General features: G+C 29.8%; 4 non-coding genes across 4 annotated transcripts; all 4 read left to right on the top strand.

Moving 5' to 3' along the window:
- The first annotated feature begins 182 nt into the window (after window positions 1-182).
- On the top strand, window positions 183-254 carry Trnae-uuc. The gene has a single exon. It is a non-coding gene; the product is annotated as a tRNA-Glu (tRNA).
- Window positions 255-389: 135 nt separating this feature from the next.
- Window positions 390-461, top strand: Trnae-uuc. Its single transcript has one exon. It is a non-coding gene; the product is annotated as a tRNA-Glu (tRNA).
- A 189-nt stretch (window positions 462-650) lies between these two features.
- Window positions 651-722, top strand: Trnae-uuc. The gene has a single exon. It is a non-coding gene; the product is annotated as a tRNA-Glu (tRNA).
- Window positions 723-1,859: 1,137 nt separating this feature from the next.
- Trnae-uuc lies at window positions 1,860-1,931 on the top strand. Its single transcript has one exon. It is a non-coding gene; the product is annotated as a tRNA-Glu (tRNA).
- The last annotated feature ends 6,611 nt before the right edge of the window (window positions 1,932-8,542 follow it).

The raw sequence follows: 8,542 nt of genomic DNA, 5'->3' as shown, positions 1-8,542 counted from the left end.
TGAGTTAATAGAATTTTGCAGTAAACTTAAACTTATAGTAAATCATCGATATGGTTCCATTTCTGAATATATGAATGGTCCTAGTTAAAGCCACTAGTCGTGTGATTTATAGCCGGTATTCTTTTTATGTATTGATAAGTCGGTTCAAATTCTTATAGAATCTCCAAAAGGACCTTGTTATATCCCATATGGTCTAGTGGCTAGGATATCTGGCTTTCACCCAGAAGGCCCGGGTTCGATTCCCGGTATGGGAAGTTCTTTTTATATTGTTTACATGGATTCTTTGGGACATTCACGATGCCCGGAATTTTCTCCCTGGGGTTTGTTTTTATGTTATGGTGATGGCTGGCAACTTATTCTTTTGAAATCTCTGAAGAATTCATTTTATATCCCATATGGTCTAGTGGCTAGGATATCTGGCTTTCACCCAGAAGGCCCGGGTTCGATTCCCGGTATGGGAAACTCTTTTTATCATGATAATAAAGATCTCTGGGAAGAATGTCTCTATATTCCTTATGGACTGACCTTTCGTTGTCATTTTTGTAGTATGTATGCATACTTAGAGGGAGATTTTTCTCCCGGTGATGCTTTTTATATACTGATGGGATGGTTTCAATTTCTTGTGGGATCTCTGTAGGATGGTCTTCATATCCCATATGGTCTAGTGGCTAGGATATCTGGCTTTCACCCAGAAGGCCCGGGTTCGATTCCCGGTATGGGAAGATCTTTTTTTTGGATATCTTAGTTAGTGTAAGATACATATCGTTATTGACTGATATTATAATATAATTGTCGTAAATATTTATCAAAACAAAATTATGACAGAGGATGTTGATCGAAAGATCTCTAGGCCAGGTTTTATCGTTTTTCCTAAAGAAAATTATAGAAAATTTTCAAAGTTTCTATATCTTTTATGATGTAGATCGGACGGAGACTTTACTATAGAAAAGTCTCCATCCGATCTAAAGTAAAGAAAAAGTTGATCTAGACAACTTTTCTATGGAAAAAGTTGCTCTGATCTAGACAATCTTTCTATAGAAAATGTTGCTCTGATCTAGACAACTTTTCTATAGAAAAAGTTGTTCTGATCTAGACAACTTTTCTATAGAAAAAGTTGTTCTGATCTAGACAACTTTTCTATAGAAAAAGTTTCTCTGATTTAAACAACTTTTCTATAGAAAAAGTTGCTCTAGTCTATATAACTTTTCTATAAAAAAGGTTGTTGTAATCTATAAAACTTTTCTATAGAAAATTGCTCTGATCTAGACAACTTTCTTATAGAAAAGTTGTTCTAATCTAGACAACTTTTCTATAGAAAAAGTTTCTCTGATTTAAACAACTTTTCTATAGAAAAAGTTGCTCTAATCTATATAACTTTTCTATAAAAAAAGTTGTTGTAATCTATAAAACTTTTCTATAGAAAAAGTTGCTCTGATCTAGACAACTTTTCTCTAGAAAAAGTTGCTCTGATCTAGGCAACTTTTCTATAGAAAAAGTTGCTCTGATCTAGACAACTTTTCTATAGAAAAAGTTACTCTGATCTAGACAACTTTTCTATAGAAAAAGTTGTTTTGATCTAAACAACTTTTCTATAGAAAAAATTGCTCTGATCTAGACAACTTTTCTGTAAGAAAAATTTACACAAGTCTGTACTTCTGTACAATTGGTACAATTGGTACTTGCCAATTGAAAATGATTACTCATTTTAAAAACATTTTCATCTGGCAATGCTGTGACATGATAGCTGCAGTGGAGACCTCTAACGTATTATTTCGGAATAAAATTAGTTTAATAGATAAACGTTAGATGGCAGAGCTAAGGCAAAGACAAAAATACCCATAACATCCGTGGTTCTTATATCCCATATGGTCTAGTGGCTAGGATATCTGGCTTTCACCCAGAAGGCCCGGGTTCGATTCCCGGTATGGGAAGATTATTTTTTCTATGTTGTGGTTTTGTTGTATCTGTTTGATGTAAATTATTTAAATATTTTTTTGTTAATTATTAATTAAATATCATAATTCCTTTGCGGTTTAAGCCTAAAAGCCGCAGTTTATTATTTTGTAGTTTTTTTTTCGCATAATTTAATTTTCATAATTGGCTGGATATTTAGTTTTTAACAAATTAGTTTTAACCAGTTTGATTATTTGTTATATGCTCTAATGATTTTAACGTAAAAATAATTAGCAACAACTGTTAAATGTTTTGGTTGTAAAACCAATTACGATGAACTAATTTAAAATTAAATTTTATCAAGGAGATTAGTTGGAATACAGGTTTAAGTTTTTAAAACTATTGATAACAGATTTGAAAGTCAAAGTTTTGAGCCAAAGTACTTTTGAATCAATAAGAAAGTTATAGTTCAATTCATTCCAAACCCAAACTTTAACTTAAAACCCCCCCCATTTCTTAGGGTTTAAGTTATTCCCCTTAATGGTTTTTGTCTTGACTATATACAACTTGATTTCTCCTTCAGCTCTGCTGAGCATTACTAAACATTTTCTTTTTTTGTTCCTAACCATTGTCCGAATTATTTTAATTGCAACTTTTTATTTCAACTCTTAACAGTTGTAACACTTCTTTTTTTTTTTGAGTTTACTTGCTGTTGCTTTTACTCATGCAACTTGTAAGTGGCAAATAGCACTGGTAAGCTTAGCAAACAAATACGAAAAAAAACTCTCTAAATGGCTGAAAGAAGAAGTTTCATTGTTATTTGTTGGCCTTTGCTTTAGAGTTTAAGATCTTCTTAAAAGAAGAACAAATAGCTGTAGTAATACCAGCCCGTCGTTCTTTGTTTTCTGATGATAAACTACTGGCAACTTTTTAGTTTCACACTAAAGGATTTGCTCAAATAATGGAGTTTCTTAAGTTTTGCGACAGTTTACAAACAAATGTGGATTTCTTTTTCTTCACCAAATTCTTTTCTTTGGCCATTATAAAAGGGAATTTTTAATTTTTCTTTTCCAGTTCTTCATTTAATTCAGCAGTTGGCCACATTGTTTGTTTGTTGTTGTCGGATGACCATGGAGAATAGTGAGTGGCCTGTTGCAAAACTTAAAATATATAAATTGTCAGCAAAGAGATCAAATCTTTTGTCAAACAAATGTAAAGTTTTTCTTTTTGTTCTGCAGAATTCTGTAAAGTTGCATTAAAATATTTATTAAAAAATTTAAAAGACTTTAAGAAAATTTGAAGATTTAGTAAAAATTTTTTTGTTTTCTATAGAAAAGTTGTCTAGACTAGAACAACTTTTTATAGAAAAGTTGTCTGGACAAGAGTAACTATTTACGTAACAATAGTTGTCTACACTAGAGCAACTTTTTCTAAAGAAAAGTTGTCTAGACTAAAGAAACTTTTTTTTATAGAAAAACTGTCTAGACTAGAGCAACTTTTTCTATAGAAAAGTTGCCTAGACTAGAAAAGTTGTCTAGACTAGAGCAACTTTTTCTATAGTAAAGTTGTCTAGACTAAGGCAACTTTTTCTATATAAAAGTTGTCTAGACTACAGCAACTTTTTCTATAGAAAAGTTGTCTAGACTAGAGCAACTTTTTCTATAGATAAGTTGTCTAGACTAGAGCAACTTTTTCTATAGAAATGTTGTCTAGACTAGAGCAACTTTTTCTATAGAAAAGTTGTCTAGACTACAGAAACTTTTTCTATAGAAAAGTTGTCTAAATTAGAGCAACTTTTTCTATAGATAAGTTGTCTAGACTAGAGCAACTTTTTCTATAGAAATGTTGTCGAGACTAGAGCAACTTTTTCTATAGAAAAAGTTGTCTAGACTAGAGCATCTGTTTCTATAGAAAAAGTTGTCAAGACTAGAGCGACTTTTTCTATAGAAAAGTTGTCTAGACCTAGAGCAACTTTTTCTAAAGAAAAGTGGTCTAGACTAGAACAACTTTTATTATAGAAAAGTTTTCTAGACTACAGCAACTTTTTCTGAAACAAAAGTTGTCTACACTAGAGCAACATTTTCTATATCAGAGTTGTCCAGACAAGAGCAAGTTTTTCTAAAGAAAAGTTGTCCAGACAAGAGCAAGTTTTTCTATAGAAAAGTTGTCTAGACTAGAGCAACTTTTTCTATAGAAAAGTCGTCTAGACTGGAACAACTTTTTCTATAGAAAAGTTGTCTAGATTAGAGCAACCTTATCTATAGAAAATTTGTCTAGATTTGAGCAACTTTTTCTATGGAAAAGTTGTCTAGATTTGAGCAACTTTTTCTATGGAAAAGTTGTCTAGATTAGAGCAACTTTTTCTATGGAAAAGTTGTCTAGATTAGAGCAACCTTTTCTATAGAAAATTGTCTAGACTAGAGCAACTTTTTCTATAGAAATGTTGTCTCGACAAGAGCAAGTTTTTCTGTAGAAAAGTTCTCCAGACAAGAGCAACCTTTTCTATAGAAAATTTGTCTAGATTTGAGCAACTTTTTCTATGGAAAAGTTGTCTAGATTAGAGCAACTTTTTCTATAGAAAATTTGTCTAGATTTGAGCAACTTTTTCTGTGGAAAAGTTGTCTAGACTAGAGCAACTTTTTCTATAGAAAATATGTCTAGACTAGAGCAACTTCTTCTATAGAAATGTTGTCTCGACAAGAGCAAGTTTTTCTATAGAAAAGTTCTCCAGACAAGAGCAAGTTTTTCTATAGAAAAGTTGCCTAGACTAGAGCAACTTTTTCTATAAAAAAGTCGTCTAGACTTGAACAACTTTTTCTATAGAAAGGTTGTCTAGATTAGAGCAACCTTTTCTATAGAAAATTTGTCTAGATTTGAGCAACTTTTTCTATGGAAAAATTGTCTAGATTAGAGCAACCTTTTCTATAGAAAAGTTGTCTAGACTAGAGCAACATTTTCTATAGAAAAGTTGTCTAGATAAGAGCAACTTTTTCTATAGAAAAGTTGTCTAGATAAGAGCAACTTTTTCCGTAGAAAAGTTGTCTAGACTAGAGCAACTTTTTCTACAGAAAAGTTGTCTAGACTAGAGCAACTTTTTCTATAGAATAGTTGTCTAGACTAGAGCAACTTTTTCTACAGAAAAGTTGTCTAGACTAGAGCAACTTTTTCTATAGAATAGTTGTCGAGACTAGAGCAATTTTTTCTATAGAATAGTTGTCTCGATTAGAGCGGCAACTATATATTTGCTGAACATTTCTATTTAACAAATTATTTAGTATTTAATTGTTTACGAAATTTTTTTATTTCTGCAAAATACCAAACTTTGTTCAGTTTGTTTCTAAAAAACTTACAAAATATTGTTATATTTTCGTGTTCATTATAAATGTGGTAAAGTTTGTTTTTTATCAAAAAAACAAAACTACAGAAAAAACTACAGTTTAATTGAAAAAGTTTTGTAGTAATGTTCCACTGATTTTAATTGAATTTGGAAAACAGCAGAATACTATCACACTGATGAGAGTACTGATGACAATGATAGTGTTTTCTATGTTGATTGTGATGAAGATGCTTGCATTCTAACAATGATAACACAAATTTGAATTTGAGAAAAAACAAGAAACATGGAACAAACTAAGAGACAACAAAGTTTCATTATGCCCAAAAGGCTTTATCATAGACAATTACAAAAATAATTCTTACAATTGATAATAATGACATTTAAATTTAAATTAAGTTCATTTTATTTATTTAATTTAAATTTACAAATAAAATTTAATATTACTTGAATTATTTATTAGATTTATTTGAATATATTTTATATATATTTAATGATGTATGATGTGTCCTTTAAATAAAATCCTTAAATATTTAAATATGCATTAAATAAAATAATATTTAAATATTTGACATAATCTCAACATATATCCATGTATATATATTTGTTGTTGTTGTTGTGTGTATTTTATTTTAAAATCCATCTTCAGCTTAACGTGTCCTTAAAATAATGTCTGTAAAATAAAACCAAACATTTCCTTAAACAAATTAACATGTTGTCCTTATATGTCCATTTTATTTACATTCAGATGTTGGCAAAACATTTTTACAAGAAAACAAAAAATACTTTTTAAGAATCTCTAGATAAATAAATGATACGCTACAGTATGCATTAATCAAATAAAGAAAAATTCCTCTATAGAAAACTGTGGCCTAGTCTGAACTAAGTTGCTCTAGTCTAGACAACTTTTCTGCAGAAAAGGTTGCTCTAGTCTAGACAACTTTTCTATACAAATAGTTTCTGTAGTCTAGATAACTTTTATACAGAAACAGTTGCTATTCTAGACAACTTTTCTATAGAAAAAGTTGCTGTAGTCTAGACAACTTTTCTATAGAAAAAGAAATTTAATCTTTAGGGTTATTTTTGCTCTGTTAGACTTAAGCCAACATATTTGTTTGACTTCTGATTCTATGTTTATGAATAATTTATTTTAAAATGTTGATATTTTATTACAACAATCCCTACACGTTTTCTCCTGCTTGTAAAGCACAGTATTTAGTTTATTTATCTACAACAAGACAACTTTTCTATAGAAAAAGTTGCTCTAGTCTAGACAACGTTTCTATAGAAAAAGTTGCTCTAGTCTAGACAACGTTTCTATAGAAAAAGTTGCTCTAGTCTAGACAACTTTTCTATAGAAAAAGTTTCTCTTGTATAGACAACTTTTCTATAGAAAAAGTTGCTCTTGTCTTGACAACTTTTCTATAGAAAAAGTTGCTCTAATATAGACAACTTTTCTATAGAAGAAGTTGCTCTAGTCTAGACAACTTTTCTATAGAAAAAGTTGCTCTAGTCTATACAACTTTTCTATAGAAAAAGTTGCTCTAGTCTAGTCAACTTTTCTATAGAAAAAGTTGCTCTAGTCTAGTCAACTTTTCTACAGAAAAAGTTGCTCTAGTCTAGACAACTTTTCTATAAAAAAGTTGCTGTAGACTAGACAACTTTTCTATAGAAAAAGTTGCCCTAGTCTAGACAATTTTTCTATAGAAAAAGTTGCTCTAGTCTAGACAACTTTTCTATAGAAAAAGTTGCTCTAGTCTAGACAACTTTTCTATAGAAAAAGTTGCTCTAGTCTAGACAACTTTTCTATAGAAAAAGTTGCTCTAGTCTAGACAACTTTTCTATAGAAAAAGTTGCTCTAGTTTAGACAACTTTTCTATAGAAAAAGTTGCTCTAGTCTATACAACTATTCTATAGAAAAGTTGCTCTAGTCTAGATAACTTTTCTATAGAAAAAGTTGCTCTAGTCTAGACAACTATTCTACAGAAAAAGTTGCTGTTTGCTGTAGCTTGGACAACTTTTATATATACTTTTGTATAGAAAAAGTTGCTCTTGTCAAGACAACTTTTCTATAGAAAAGTTACTCTTGTTTTGTCCAATTTTCTCTGGAGAAATTTAATCTTTAGGGTTATTTTTGCTCTGTTAGACTTAAGCCAACATATTTGTTTGACTTCTGATTCTATGTTTATGAATAATTTATTTTAAAATGTTGATATTTTATTACAACAATCCCTACACGTTTTCTCCTGCTTGTAAAGCACAGTATTTAGTTTATTTATCTACAACAATAATATTTTTAGCCCCTTTAGATTTTACTTTAAACCTAAAGAAGTCTATAAAGAAATTGGTTTCATTTTAAGACCAGCCATCATCACTTTGGGTTTCTACTGGTTTCTTATACATCTAAGTGGTCAAGCAGTATAATTTTTCTATTTCTATTTCTGGCTTAAAAGGGGTTTGCAGCAGCAGTTGTTGCTGTTATGTTGTATAATACTTTTGTTGACTATTTGTTGTTTTAAGAAAATTTGCATATTTTGTTGTTGTCGATGTTGTGTTTGTCTACAGTTTTGTGTTTTTTGCTGTTTTTGCTAAAAATAGATCCTTTAACATTGGCAGGGATTAAAAAGTCTTGTTTTATTATTTTTTCAAAATATTTTTTTAGGGTCAAACCACATTTACTTAAGAATTTTTGGTAAATTTAAAACTAATTTCTGTAATAATTTATAAACTAAAGACAACAGAAATATTTATTATTGTTTATTTAGGTTGTTTTAAAAAAAAAGGGGGAAAAGTTACTTTTGAAAGTTTAACAAGTTATTGGAGCAACAATTTGTGAAAGTTAACAAATATTGTTGCAAAATACAAAAAAAATAAAATAACACAAACAGTATCATATGAAATATTTCAAAGAACTTTATTTTAATTATATATTCCCTTTATTAAATGGTTTAAATTTAAATTAACTTTTTTCTGTGTTTGTGCCAAAAATTGCTGTAAGTATGACTACAGTGACATGCCTCTTACACACACATACACTCCTAACACTTAAACTCATATGCATATGTAAAGGAAGTATTTTGCCAAAATGTGTGCGTAATTTTGTGTTATTAAACAAAAGCAACAGTTGTAATAATATTTTCTTATCATCTCGAAAAGGAAGTTTTTCCAAAACTACGAAAAGCAATAAAGCAAGAAGACAGATTATTATGCTGTTAGAAGCCAAAAGTCGTGGTGGCGCTAGTTAGATAATCTTCTTAAGTTGTGTCTTAGTTTTCTTCGTAGTAGTTGCAGTTCAAAATATAAACATCATTTAAA

Source organism: Lucilia sericata, unplaced genomic scaffold, assembly GCF_015586225.1.
Source record: "Lucilia sericata isolate MDLA Ls3-8-SP2 unplaced genomic scaffold, ASM1558622v1 Contig000455F_arrow, whole genome shotgun sequence".
Classification (NCBI taxonomy): Eukaryota; Metazoa; Arthropoda; class Insecta; order Diptera; family Calliphoridae; genus Lucilia; species Lucilia sericata.
The sequence above is the reverse complement of the archived record's forward strand: the minus strand, read 5'-3'. Positions and strand labels throughout refer to the sequence as shown.